Source organism: Papaver somniferum, chromosome 5, assembly GCF_003573695.1.
Source record: "Papaver somniferum cultivar HN1 chromosome 5, ASM357369v1, whole genome shotgun sequence".
NCBI classification, from domain to species: Eukaryota; Viridiplantae; Streptophyta; class Magnoliopsida; order Ranunculales; family Papaveraceae; genus Papaver; species Papaver somniferum.
The window spans coordinates 146,863,085-146,878,662 of record NC_039362.1 but is presented as its reverse complement, the minus strand read 5'-3'; positions in this window follow the sequence as shown (position 1 = coordinate 146,878,662).

The window sequence follows — 15,578 nt, the reverse complement described above, 5'->3', positions numbered from 1 at the left end:
TTGAGCTGAGTATATCTCGCTTACATATTTCTCGAAATATGTGTTGGTAAGCTATCGCTTCGACCAAGTTCATATTATATCATGAGAAAATTGTCGAGTAACATTTTACATGGTTTGTGTGATACAATCATGTAGGCTTGGAATGTTTCGATAATGATTATTTTAATACCTTGAAAATTTCTTTGATGCTAATAGTGTGTGGAAACGGCTATTGTCATTATAGAAGAATGTTTAAATGATTGAAATAAAGAGTTGAGAATATAACCATGTTTGGTAAGCATATATAGTGTGTTTGCACATTAGTGTATAAATCCATAAACCGGGAACCAAGTGTATGCATATGTGTGTATACGAAATTGGTGAAGGAAAATTTCACCAATTTCTGCTGGCGGAAGTTTTCGAACCGAAAATTTCTGCTGAGTTTGGTTTTTTACAAACTCTTAACTAGTCACCTTAAGTATGCATACCCGTACGCATAATGGCAGAAGTTTTCGAACCAAAAATTTCGGCTGAGTTTGGAAACTTAACAAACTCAAATCTGGTTGCTTAAGTACACATACCCGTACGCATACTTAAGCTGGTTACTTTGTCAAATCGGTCAGTTCATGAACTTAAACATTTAAATCATAAGGAATGCAATCTTTGCAAACCGTAACTATGATGTTCATGATTGATTCAAGTGAATCAAACCGAATTGGTTTCAATTGTGTTTTCCATAGCAATTGGACAATTCTTTAACTAGTTTCATTTGAGTCATTTGAACTAGTTATGGTTGAGATGAGAGTAATCACATGGATAACCTTGGTTGAATATTTGTGAACCAACATGGTGTACACGTTTAGGTACGGTTACATAAACCTAAATGAGGGTACATTTCTTTTGTGTGTAACAAGATAAGTTCGATCTAACGGTTGAAAGATATTAGCTTGGTTGAATCAGGTTTTTCATTTAACGGTGAATATTGAATACTTTGTTACCAAGGTAACTTGGATTGCAAACCCTGATTTGAAAACTATATAAAGGAGAACTCTAGCAACTGGGAAACCTAATCCCCACACCTCCTATGTGTTACTAGTTGCATAACTAGAGTCGATTATTCTTTAACCTTAGGTTTCTTCTCGAGACCCTGTAGGTTAACGACTTGAAGACTTCATTGGGATTGTGAAGCCAGACCCAACTATTATCTTTGTAGTTGTGTGATCTGATCTTGCTGTTTCCATCGTGTTGAGTACAATGAAATAATTGGCTCGAGATTTTATATCTCCGATAGGCAAGATAGAAAATTAATCACAAACGCATTCGTCTCATCGTTTGTGATTCCACAATAACTTGTATCACTAGTCGATTAAGTTTATTGTGAGGTGATTGATAATTCTAGGCTGTTCTTCGAGAATATAAGTTCGGGTTATCAATTGGTTCATGTTCACCTTGATTTATCAAAAGATGGAACAAAGAATCTCGGGTATTCCCATGGGATACAAATTTATTTAATCCTATATACTTTTCTGTGTGAGATATTTGTCTATCACGTCTTCGACTTTGGGTCGTAGCAACTCTTGGTTGTGGGTGAGATCAACTAAGGAAATCAAGTGCGTAGTATCCTGCTGAGATCAGAGAAGTAAGGAGCACAAATGTACCTTGAATCAGTGTGAGATTGATTAGGGTTCAACTACAATCCAGTCCGAAGTTAATTGGTAGTAGGCTAGTGTCTGTAGTGGCTTAACATAGTGTGATGTTCAATCTGAACTAGGTCCCGGGTTTTTTCTGCATTTGCGGTTTCCTCGTTAACCAAATTCTGGTGTCTGTGTTATTTCTTTTCCGCATTATATTTTGTTATATAATTGAAATATCACAGGTTGTGCGTTAAGATCAATCAATTAGAATATCCAACCTTGGGTTGTTGATTTACATTGATTGACACTTGAACATCGGTCTTTAGTACCGTTCAAGTTACTCCTCTTATTCAACCGGGCTCGCAGTTTCTATTTGATGATTGCGGATTGAATTAAGAGTTAGAGATATTAAACTCTTTGATATACTTTACTCTAGATTGAGTCTGACTCTCTAGTTGATTCTATAGAAAGTATATTGGAGTAAGTCCTCTCAGATTTCCAAACTAATTGTTGGGTGTGGTTATTGGACCCCCGCATTTTCAATTGGTATCAGAGCAGGCAAACACATTAAAGACCTCATAAGTCTGTGTTTGTAGCGATCTGATATGGATAAAGGTGCTATCTCTATAAACGTACCACCAGTCTTCGATGACTCAATTTACTTGTGGTGGAAAAATTTTATGCGTTACTTTCTTCAAGCGCGTTATTTTCAAGCATGGGTTTATGTAGTTAATGGCTATGATGCTCCTGTTGCGGCAGTAGGGAATGAAACCGATCCAAAGAACATTGGTGAATACAATGCTTCCGAGATACTTGTTGCAAAGCAAAACTCCGACGGTTTGAATGTCATTAGCCTAGATCTTCAGCACCATGTGACAACGTGCACTAGGTCTAAAGATGCTTGGGATATCCTAGAAACCGTATTCGAAGGAAATACTAGTGAAAAGGAAGCTAGGCTTCAAAACCTTAATTCTGATTGGGAAAACCTTCGTATGGCAGATGAAGATTCATTTGATGAGTTTAATCACAAAGTGTCTGAAATTGTTAATGCATCTTTTGCATTGGGTAAGACTATTCCTGAAAAGGACATTGTGATGAAAATTCTCAGATCGCTGCCATCTAGATACGATTCTAAGAAGCATGCCATCGTTGAATGAAATAACCTTGATACTCTTTCCAGAAGTACTCTTGTGGGAAAGATTAAATTACTTGATATTGATCAGAGTACAGTGAGAACTTATGCATTCAATGTTGTAATCGTTCCAAGCGAAGCCTCTAATTTGTCATGGGCTGATGAATGTTGTTCTAGTCATGTTGATTTTAATAAATCACTTATAACACAAAAGATCAAGGATTTGTAATGAAAAGGAAAAGATGCGAGAGATTGTCTTTTTTCTTTATTGCTTCTGATGATTCAAGTCAAGAAAAATATCAGTGTCATAATGGGTTACATACTACTGCAGTGTGTACGGAAAGTTCAGCCTTTTCGGCAGAAGTTTTTTGTGATTCAAACTCCAATTTGGAATGCGAATTTGAGACTGAGATCCTAGAATTTCTAGATAAGTTTGAAGAAATTCACCAGGAAGAAATTCAACTAAAAGAATTGTTGAATAAACTTGAGTCATCACTACAGGTGAAATCTCTTGAGAATGACTGTCTTAATGATGAATTCACCAGAATACTATTACTAAAGGAAAAGGAGATCAATTCTCTCAAGTGTGACCTGCAAAGGTTTTCAGGAAGCTCAGACAAAATTTCAGCAATGTTATTTGGTCAAAAGTCTTTTGGAAACACACAAGGTTTAGGGTTCAAAGAAAAGACTGTAATCACAACAAACTCGGTTATTCCAACCAGCTTTGGATCAATTAAACCTGAGCGTTGTGATAAACAAGTATCAAATATACAAATAAAATTCTCTTTGCTCTGCTCTTTTTGTGGAAGTACAATCCATGTCCAGAGTAAGTGTTGTAGATTCAAGAGGAACTGTAAAAGAATTACCAAACTTCAAGATGACATGCAAACGATGAATTTGACTATAAAAAAGCAGTCAAAGATGTCTAGGTACAAGAAGAAATCCAAAAGAATCAGAGCAGATGAGGTAATTCCGTTTACTCAACAAACCTTGAAATGTCACCCGGTGACACAAGATGTGAACACTCTGTTCACTCTATTACTATCTAAACCATAGTAATAAGTCGTATCCTTATTTTGGACTTGAAAAATAAGGATTACTTCAAGGTTGATTCAAGTCTTTTAAATCTTTTGTTGATTTTTCTATTCCATATTGAGCAAGTAAATATTTTATTGATAAGATTGATAATGGATCATGAACCGTGGAGACTTTTTCAAGGTCCTTTAGGGTTTTGCTATCCTGAAGTCTATTTATGTTCATTTGTGAACATCACTGTTCTTTACCTTCTTTTCTAAGGATACAGTCTCATGGCACCTATAACTAGAGGTACCACGAAAAGAGATCGTGTAGAAGCAGTTAATGTGTATCTGTGTGAAGGAATTGCTTCTTCAAGAAAAAGGAAGGCGAAAAACACGACTGATGATCCAGACTCTTCCTCTAACTGCCTATTGTCTGTTTGTCATTCTGATAATAAGTTTAGGGCTATGGTGGAGGATTTCATCAGGAAAAGAAATGGTCTAAAATCTCGAATCATTTCTTCTATAAGAGATATCTCTCACTATGAACAAATGTTGTCTCTAACAAAGAACACCCTGCGTGAATTGAAAAGAGAACTTAGGGAGTTAACTGATATTTCTGAAGATTTGGAGGAGTTAAATGATCCCATTATCAATAACTTTTTCAATAATGAGAAGGAATTCTCTGTAGATGCCCTGATAAAGTGATACGTATTGATCTCTGTACCTTGGTGACTATTATTATAGAGGCGGAATTCAGAATAATAATAGACGAAAACTATAAAACAGAACACAATTAGTGATTCGAAGAAATTTATCTTCTCTAGATTATGAACAAGAAAACGATTTACAATTCTCTCTTTGTTACGCTCACAATCTCTCTAAATAGTGGATCAAACCTTAAACTGTTTGCTAAGCTTGCTTTTACAGTAATTAATTTCCTCACAAACTTATCTCTAGGTGATTTATCTCACAAACCTCCTTTCTTTGATCTAGATGATTTTGTATCACAAAACACACTCTAGATTGTCTTAGCTATGAGCTAAACATCTCTATTTATAGCTTTAACGGTTTCCCAAAACCTTCTAGGAATCTATTTCCTTATCTAGGAATAATACCTATTCTAGGTATATTACCTTGTCTAGGAAGTATTCCTTTTCTAGGTATATTTTCTTATCTAAGAATATTACCTTGTCTAGGAATATTCCTTATCTACGAATACTGCCTAAAAATCAGTATTCCTTCATTAAATTACAATTATATCCTCAATCCTTCTTGAGGATCACTAGTTTTCGGAGAGAGGAAGATACATATGTATCAGAAAGCTCTACAATGTCTAGTAAATCTTCTCTTTATGTGTGTAGAATAATAACTAGGATTTGGAATAGCAGTTATTGTGAGTACACATAGCTATGTCCAACGATTTTCATCTTCAATGTTTTTAGACTTATTTATTTAAATTCTAAGTTTTTGGAAGATGATTTTTGCAATTTTAATCTTTGTGAATTTATATATTGCAAAAAGTTATGGGATATGTTGTTTACGTCCGTGAACCTGTGACTGTCCCATACTTGTTCAAAAGTTATCTCTATTATATCGGTGTGAAAGTATTGATAGAAGATACAATGAACTTTTGACTTTACAAAAGTTAAAGCCTTTTATGTCATTGTTTTGATGGAAGAAAGGATAAAACTTTTGTTTACAAGGATTAAGTATATCATATGTCGTTGTGTAAATAGTGATGGAAAATAGAATGAATCCTTGTTTATTCCGCAGTATTGGTCGATCTCCAATCCACATCTTTGTGCATATACTATGTTGCTCTGTAAGGTTCCTTATGTTTGAGCATGACCAACTAAATTGATCATTCCCTTTTAGTTATTTTAGTTGTTGCTCCGTAAGTTCTCTTATGTCGATCATGACCAATTGAATTGATCACGTTGTGGTTAATTTGGTTGTATACTCCAATTAAATTAATCATGGGTTTTCTTGTGACTAATTTGGTTGTATTTTTTCGATTGGATTAATCATGAATTATTTTATGGATAATTCAATTGAATATTTTGGATTCAAATTCATGTTTTCATGTGATTTGGTTATGTCCAAAGAAATCCTTCTTTTCTTGTAAATGCAAGGTCGCCTTTGTTGTTCTTTCGGGAATGCCATTTTATGGGGGAGAGTTCATTTTGAACTTGTGATTAATTGCCAAATATTTGTGGGGAGTGCGGCCGTGGAAAATTAGGGGTTATCTTGTATCTTTATAAATTCCTTGATGAATGCATTTAGCTTCGGCTTTATGATGGCATCTAAATAAGTTGATATGGTATTCTCTTTTGGTCATGAATTATCTCTGTGAAAAATTCATGAGGATCCCACTAGTTTTTGTACCTTTGCCCATTTATATTGACAAAAAGGGGGAGAATTAATGTGTAGTGTGATACTACAAATACATATGGTTTACGGATAATTACGTAAGGGAGAGTGGTTTTCATGTTGAGATGAAGTATTGGCTAAGGGGGAGTGATACATATCACCATAGTATTGTTATCAAAGTTGTGATACAATTGGACTTTGATGTCGTGTAATAATACTATGACACCGTATAACAATGATTGAGAGCATTTTGTTTTCTCATTGTTATCGCTACGGATCTTCAACAACTGTGATGCTGAACTTACAACCTTTAGAATCATGGAGTAATTTGAAGTGACAAAGATTTCGAGTCGCGTTGAAGATGCCAAGGAGATCAAGCATTTAGATGAGAAGCTACAATTTCTATATATTTTGTAATCCATATGTATTGATAGTTTTGTCAATAAAATTGACAAAGAGGGATATTGTTAGAGAACCGCTCGGTCGAACTCGCATGGTTTCTATCTCAAGCATGTTTGTCAATGTTAGTGATCAAAACTATAAGTCTTGATTTCTAGCCTATTTATAGATATCTCGGACTAGGACATAGATAGTGTAGTTGATCTTAGATTTCACAAAGTTCATCATTTGAAGACGAAGAACTACCAAGGGGAGCTTGTGGAACCTCTTCGACAAAAGGTATGTGGAGACTTGAACTTATATATCACTTGGAAAGTCTATTTTTACTATCTCCTATATTGAGACATAATTCGTGTTAAGATACAGTTTTTTCTATACACATTTGAGATTTCGAGCTGAGTATATCTCGCTTACATATTTCTCGAAATATGTGTTGGTAATCTTTCGCTTCGACCAAGTTCATCTTATATCATGAGAAAATTGCCGAGTAACATTCTACATGGTTTGTGTGATACAATCATTTGATGTAGGCTTGGAATGTTTCGATAATGATTATTTCAATATCTTGAAAATTGCATTGATGCTAATAGTGTGTGAAAACGGCTATTGTCATTATAGAAGAATGTTTCAATGATTGAAATAAAGAGTTGAGAATGTAACCATGTTTGGATATAAGCATATACAGTGTGTTTCCATATTAGTATTTAAATCCATAAACCGGGAACCAAGTATATGCATATGTGTGTTTACGAAATTGATGAAGGAGACAGGTTAAGTATGCGTACCCATACGCATACTGGCGGAAGTTTTCGAACCGAAAATTTCTGCTGAGTTTGGTTTTTGACAAACTCTTAACTAGTCACCTTAAGTATGCGTACCCGTACGCATAATGGCAGAATTTTCGAACCGAAAATTTCTGCTGAGTTTGGAAACTTAACAAACTCAAATCCTGCTGCTTAAGTACGCATACCTGTACGTATACTTAAGCTGGTTACTTTGTCAAATCGGTCAGTTCATGAACTTAAACATTTAAATCATAAGGAATGCAATCTTTGCAAACCGTGGCTATGATGTTCATGATTGATTCAAGTGAATCAAACCGATTTGGTTTCAATTGTGTTTTCTATAACAATTGGACAACTCTTTAACTAGTTTCATTTGATTCATTTGAACTAGTTATGGTTGAGATGAATAAGGTTGATATGAGAGTAATCACATGGCTAACCTTGGTTAACTATTTGTGAACCAACATGGTGTACACGTTTAGGTACGGTTACATAAACCTAAATGAGGGTACATTTCTTTTGTGTGTAACAAGCTAAGTTCGATCTAACGGTTGAAATATATTAGCTTGGTTGAATCAGGTTTTTCATTTAACGGTGAATATTGAATACTTTGTTACCAAGGTAACTTGGATTGCAAACCCTGATTTGAAAACTATATAAAGGAGAACTCTAGCAACTCCGAAACCTAATCCCCACACCTCCTATGTGTTACTAGTTGCATAACTAGAGTCGATTATTCTTTAACCTTAGGTTTCTTCTCGAGACCTTGTAGGTTAACGACTTGAAGACTTCATTAGGATTGTGAAGCCAGGCCCAACTATTATCTTTGTAGTTGTGTGATCTGATCTTGCTGTTTCCATCATGTTGAGTACAATTGAAATAATTGGCTCGATATTTTATATCTCCGATAGGCAAGATAGAAAATTAATCACAAATGCATTTGTCTCATCGTTTGAGATTCCACAATAACTTGTTTCGCTAGTCGATTAAGTTTATTTTGAGGTGATTGATAATTCTAGGTTGTTCTTTGGGAATATAGGTTTGGGTTATCAATTGGTTTCTGTTCACCTTGATTTATCAAAAGACGGAACAAAAACTCTTGGGTATTTCCGTGGGATACAGATTTATTTAATCCTATATACTTTTCTGTGTGAGACAGATTTGTCTATCACGTCTTTGACTTTGGGTTGTAGCAACTCTTGGTTGTAAGTGATATCAACTAAGGAAATCAATTGCGTAGTATCCTGCTGGAATCAGAGACGTAAGGAGCGCAACTGTACCTTGAATCAGTATGAGATTGATTAGGGTTCAACTACAATCCAGTCCGAAGTTAATTGGTAGTAGGCTAGTGTCTGTAGCGGCTTAATATAGTGTGGTGTTCAATATGGACTAGGTCCTGGGTTTTTTATGCATTTGCGGTTTCCTCGTTAACAAAATTCTGGTGTCTGTGTTATTTCTTTTCCGCATTATATTTTGTTATATAATTGAAATATCACAGGTTGTGCGTTAAGATCAATCAATTAGAATATACAACCTTGGGTTGTTGATTTACATTGAATGACACTTGAACATTGGTCTTTGGTACTGTTCAAGTTACTCCTCTTATTCAATCGGGCTCGCAGATTTCTATTTGCTGATTGAATTAAAAGTTGGAGATATTAAACTCTTTGATATACTTGACTCTAGATTGAGTCAGACTGTCTAGTTGATTCTCTAGAAAGTATATTGGAGTAAGTCCTCTCAGATTGCCAAACTAATTGTTGGGTGTGGTTGTTAGACCCCCGCATTTTCAATTGGTATCAGAGCAGGCAAACACGTAAGGACCTCATAAGTCTGTGTTTGTAGCGATCTGATATGTACAAAGGTGTTATCTCTATAAACATACCACCAGTCTTCGATGGTTCAAATTACTTGTGGTGGAAAATTGTTATGCGTGCTTTTATTCAAGCGCGTGATTTTCAATCATGGGTTTATGTAGTTAACGGCTATGATGCTCCTGTTGTGGCAGTAGGGAATGCAACCGTTCCAAAGAACATTGGTGAATACAATGCTGCAGAGATACTTGTTGCAAAGAAAAACTCCGACGGTTTGAATGCCATCATACATGCCATTATCCCAGATCTTCAGCACCATGTGACAACGTGCACTAGGTCTAAAGATGCTTGGGATATCTTAGAAACCGTATTCGAAGGAAATACCATTGAAAAGGAAGCTAGGATTCAAAACCTTAATTCCGATTGGGAAAACCTTCGTATGGCAGATGAAGATTTATTTGATGAGTTTAATCAAAAAGTATCTAAAATTGTTAATGCATCTTTTGCATTGGGTAAGACTATTCCTGAAAAGGACATTATGATGAAAATTCTCAGATCACTGCCATCTAGATACGATTCTAAGAAGCATGCCATCTTTGAAGGAAGTAACCTTGATAATATTTCCATAAGTACTCTTGTGGGAAAGGTTAAATTACTTGATATTGATCAGAGTACAGTCAGAACTTCTGCATTCAATGTTGTAATCGTTCCAAGCGAAGCCTCTAATCTGTCATGGGCCGATGAATGCTGTGCTAGTCATGTTGATTTTAATAAACCACTTATAACACAAAATATCAAGGATATGGTAATGAAAAGCAAAGATTCGATAGATTGTCTTCTCTCTCTATTGCTTCTGATGATTCAAGTCAAGAAAAATCTCAGTGTCACAATGGGTTACATAGTACTGCAGTGTGTACGGAAAGTTCAGCCTTTTCGACAGAAGTTTCTTGTGATTCAAACTCCAATTTGGAATGCGAATCTGAGACTGAGATCCTAGAATTTCTGGATAAGTTTGAAGAAATTCACCAGGAAAATATTCAACTAAAAGAATTTTTGAATAAAATTGAGTCATCACTACAGGTGAAATCTTTTGAGAATGACTGTCTTAATGATGAATTCACCAGAATACTATTACTAAAGGAAAAAGAGATCAATTCTCTCAAGTGTGACCTGCAAAGGTTGTCAGGAAGCTCAGACAAAGTTTCAACAATGTTATTTGGTCGGCTTTTGGAAACACACAAGGTTTAGGGTTCAAAGGAAAGACTATAAGCACAACAAACTCGGTTATTCCAACCAGCTTTGGATCAATCAAACCTTAGGTTTCTTCTCGAGACTCTGTAGGTTAACGACTTGAAGACTTCATTGGGATTGTGAAGCCAAACCCAATAGATGCATGATCTGATCTTGCTGTTTCCATCGTGTTGAGTACAATTGAAATAATTGGCTCGAGATTTTATATCTCCGATAGGAAAGATAAAAAAGTAATCACAAACACTTTCGTCTCATCGTTTGTGATTCCACAATAACTTGTTTCGCTAGTCGATTAAGTTTATTCTGAGGTGATTGATAATTCTAGGATGTTCTTCGGGAATATAAGTCCGGGTTATCAAGTGGTTCCTGTTCACCTTGATTTATCAAAAAAAGGAACAAAAACTCTTGGGTATTTCTGTGGGAGACAAATTTATTCAGTCCTATAGACTTTTCTGTGTGAGACAGATTTGTCTATCAAGTCTTCGACTTTGGGTCGTAGCAACTCTTGGTTGTGGGTGAGATCAGTTAAGAGAATCAAGTGCGTAGTATCCTGCTGGGATCAGAGACGTAAGGAGCGCAACTATACCTTGAATTAGTGTGAGATTGATTAGGGTTCAACTACAGTCCAGTCCGAAGTTAATTGGTAGTAGGATAGTGTATGTAGTGGCTTAATACAGTGTGGTGTTCAATCTGGACTAGGTCCCGAGGTTTTTCTGCATTTGCGGTTTCCTCGTTAACAAAATTCTGGTGTCTGTGTTATTTCTTTTTCGCATTATATTTTGTTATATAATTGAAATATTACAGGTTGTGCGTTAAGATCAATCAATTAGAATATTCAACCTTGGGTTGTTGATTTACATGATTAACACTTGAACATTGGTCATTGGTACCGTTCAAGTTACTCCTCTTATTTAATCGGGATCGCATATTTCTATTTGCTGATTGCGGATTGAATTAAGAGTTAGAGATATTAAATTCTTTGATATACTTTACTCTAGATTGAGTCTGACTGTCTAGTTGATTCTCTAGAAAGTATATTGGAGTAAGTCCTCTCAGATTGCCAAACGAATTGTTGGGTGTGGTTGTTAGACCCCTGCATTTTCAATTCATATTGCAAGGACCATAAACACCAATTAAAACCTAACGAAAATTATCCTCCAAGCTACGGCAATATCACTACACCATTTTTAGAATTTAGCAACCCAGAGTAGCAATAACACAAGCGCTGTTGCGAAATTTCCGTTGCTAATATGTCACAATGGAAAAATTTCGCAACGACGAAATTTCGGTTGCGAATAGCAACCGCTGGATGCTCATGCATGCGAAGCGCGCGTGTGGGCGGAAACACTTTGACTTGTTTTTACGCCCAAGTCAAAGTTTAGTCAAGTCTTCCTTTTTTTATTTCCGCCCTTCAAAGTATTCTAGTGGTGGGGCGCCACAAATTTTTTTTCACTCTCTCTTTCAGTTCATTGCTCGGAAGAACTTCTTTTCTCCTGAAATCCTACTAGGTAAATAATCTTTGCTTTCTTAATCTGTTTGTTCTTTGTTCTTTGTATATCTATCTTGGTTTTTAGGTTTAGGTTTGCTAACCGATTTCAGCTGGAATTTATACTGTAGTTGGAAGCATCGATCTGAGATTTTAGGTCATCTGTGAGATTTGAAAGCATCGATCTAATAATCAGGTAATATCATCTTTTTGCTCTAGTTTTATGATTTAGGTTCAATTTTAAGTTAACTTAGTTGTCTGTGAAATTTGGGTTTCAATTTTTTTCGATTTTGAATGGTTCTCACCGACTATGGAACTAAGAAATCAAGATAAGCTTTTATTCTCTTCAGTCAGCTCCATTGTTTATGTGTTTGTTAATAGATTTCACTTGTAATACTGCAGTTGGAAGCTGGTATTCTAATGACAATGATTGTTCTGCTGATGATAAACTTAAGACCTAGAGTATCGAATTTGTAAAACATTCTCGCTCTCAGATGCACTTTTTGTAAAACCCTAGATGCTGCTTTTCTTTTTCGCATACTCAAACATCTCTAAAACCCTAATCATACCCAGTGTTTAATTTATCATCTGAACCTATAAATATGTCTAATTTCATCATATACGTTAGTAATTTTTGGTGGGTTTTGCTTTGTTTTTCCAGTCTGTACATAAAGTGAGGATATTTTTACAAAGTCGTCTTACACACACCCATGTATAATAATATTTGTTTTTCTATTGCGTTGATTTTTGAAGTTAAAGATCTGATTTTGGTTATTGATTTTGGATTCATTTGTGTGATTTTGCAGGGAAATAAACAAACTCATAAATTCGCTTTCACAATCAGTTGTGTGGAAAGAATTGAGAAGTATGGCTAAAGTTGTTTTGAATCAGGTATATCAAGTTTAGCCCCAATGTGTTAGTTTGCTGATTTTGGTGCATGTTCTCTAGTGGTAGCACCACAGATAGGGTTTGAACCTCACTGTTTTGGGTTTTTTGTGGATTTGTTTTGGTAGAAACAAAGAGGGGACTGAAAAATGTTGTGTTACAGTTGGATTTTAGGGATGTACGAATGTGTTGAGTCCTGGTAGTATTAGGAAATATGGGTGCGTGTTGGATTCGGGTTGCAGGTAAGGAGGGGACATAAAAGAACCTGAGACAAACAGCAACAAGGCACCTCTCTTAAGCAACAAGACTGCACGAAAGAGGTTTGTCTAAAGTCCCGAAAGAAGAGATAATTAGTTGCAACAGTCGACTCTTCAGCCTGGCTGGATCTCCATTGCCTTCACTTCAAAATTGCAGCTCTTGGTAGTTTCTAGGTAAGCAAGGTTAGTACGAGGTTTATGATTGCATGTGTCTTTTATACATACAAATGCTGAAGATTTTCACCAAATGGGATTTGATAATCAAATATCAGAAACCTGGGATTGGTTTGTTGACTAAGAGATTAGGTTTAATAAATTATTAGCATGTCAAGGAGTTTTTGGTTAATAATCTATTAGCATGAGTATATTTTGCGTGCTCTTAATCGAAATCAAACAAAACCATTGGCAAAAGTCAGGATATAGAAATTTCCAATTTTGTGCTAGCTCTACTTATTTTTTGGTTAATAAATTTCATTGTGGTAATCTAGTATATCATAATATTTCTGCGTCCATCTGTGTATGCCAATACAGCTTTTGGGTGACTGTGGCACAACCATTACCTCCTGTGAATTTGACTGTCACTAGTCTTCTAGCAGATGGGTAAGTGTGTACCTTTATCTTTCATATCATTTATAATTTATGTGTTCTTTGCTTGTATTACATAGTAGCTTTAGAGCGTCCACAATGGACGACTAAACCCAAATATTTGGTCCAAATACATGACGCAGTGGAAGAGAGTAAAGATCAAAAACCAGACTAAACCCAAATTCCAGACTATATTTGGTCTGGGACCAAGACCAAAACCAAATTTGGTCGAGCGGAGATTAAAAATCCGTCTGGCGTGGGGCGTTGATATAAGAACCGTTTGGAGTGGGGCGTAAGTATAAAGTGCGCCTGATGGTTTCAAAATGGGGGGCGGACATTATATGTGAGCCTGATGGTGGAGATCACATTATATGTGATCCTGATGGTGGGGATCACATTATATATGATCCTGAATAAAATGGGGCGGACATTATATGTGAGCCTGATGGTGGGGCGGATATTATATGTGCGTCTGGGTCAGGCGGGGGTATAATGTACGCTCGACTAAATTTTACTCGTACACCGTAGCGTACCAATACGGACTAAACCCAAAATTTGGTCCTTTTTTTGGTATTTGGTCTTTGATTTTGATCGTATCACTGCAGTTGCTCTTAGCTAAAGTTTTATAGAACAAACCCAGTGCAGACCGTTGGAGAAAACATTTCAACTAATGAGGGTAGATAGAGAATTAGGACATAAAGGAGAGTACGATGTTCAAGTTGGTTGTCAATTGCGTAATATATGCTTGTATATCGAGTAGTTCCACTGGATTTTATGCAGGTAGTTTTGCATTTTCTAAGTTATATTTACTACTGCAAAGTGTGTTATAATGTGAAGTTCTGGATTCATCTTACTCATTTATGATGCGGTTGGGTTCTTACATAACAAAATGGAAAGAGTCGTCATTCAAATTTTAAATATAAGCTCGTAGCAAGGCATTTATATCTGTTTGCCATCTACTTCTGCCGCATGTATGATTATGTTTTTGTGTTGTTTTTCATCTGAAACTTAAACGGCGTAGTTGGAGTATGGAAATGTTGATGACTAGTGCTCCAATCACTGTTTCGGCTGGTTGGAGGAGTTATCAGACAACTTCTCAATTACCCTCCAGAACATAAGGAGTGTCTTGCGGTGTTTTGGGGCCCTTTAGCAACTTCTTTGAAAACCAGCTCATGACAAGTATAATTCAGGTTAATTGTTTGCACTCAACTATGAGTCTGTTTGCACTCTAACCATATATCCCTTATACCTTCTGGAGGTTAATTGTTTTTTTTTCTTCATATTTTGTCTACACTAAGGGACAAGGAGAAAGAAGGGGTAACATTCTTTCTTTTTTTAACCAATTATTATTGGAACCCTGAGCTTTGGATGTCTAACATTAAAGTTTGACTGTTCGCAGTTCCCTATAACTGCCATGCGAGAAATTAAAATTCTAAAGAAATTGCATCATGAAAATGAGATTAAGCTTAAAGAGATTGTTACTTCCACTAATAGCCTTCTTTGTAGTTCTTCCCGTTTTCATTCGTAATTGCTTTTGTGCAACAGGCTAGATTTTGTATAACCAGGGCTATACAGCTCAATTTCAGTTCACTTATAGTAGAGTGGTGGAAGAAAGAGTTTTCTTTGCCATCTCACATGTTCTCTTAAATTTTTGTCTGGATTTTCTTCTACATACATCTCCACTTAGTTCACTTATAGCAGAGTTTATTGATATTTGCTTTACATGGTTTTGACTTGTCTCTGCAGATTATTCAAAATCTAGGGTTTAGTCTTTTGTTTGTGACCTCAGTACTGAAACATCAAATTGGTTATTATGCAGGTATTTGGGCTTAAGTCAAAAAGCAGTACCCTGGTAATATTTTAACAGTAGCTGAATCTACGTATAATTTGCTGAGGAAATTGGTTACGCAAGTGGAGTCTCGTGATACTTCTGGTGATATTTTAGTTTTTCTTTCCCTGTTTTTCAGTTGACACAAACTAGG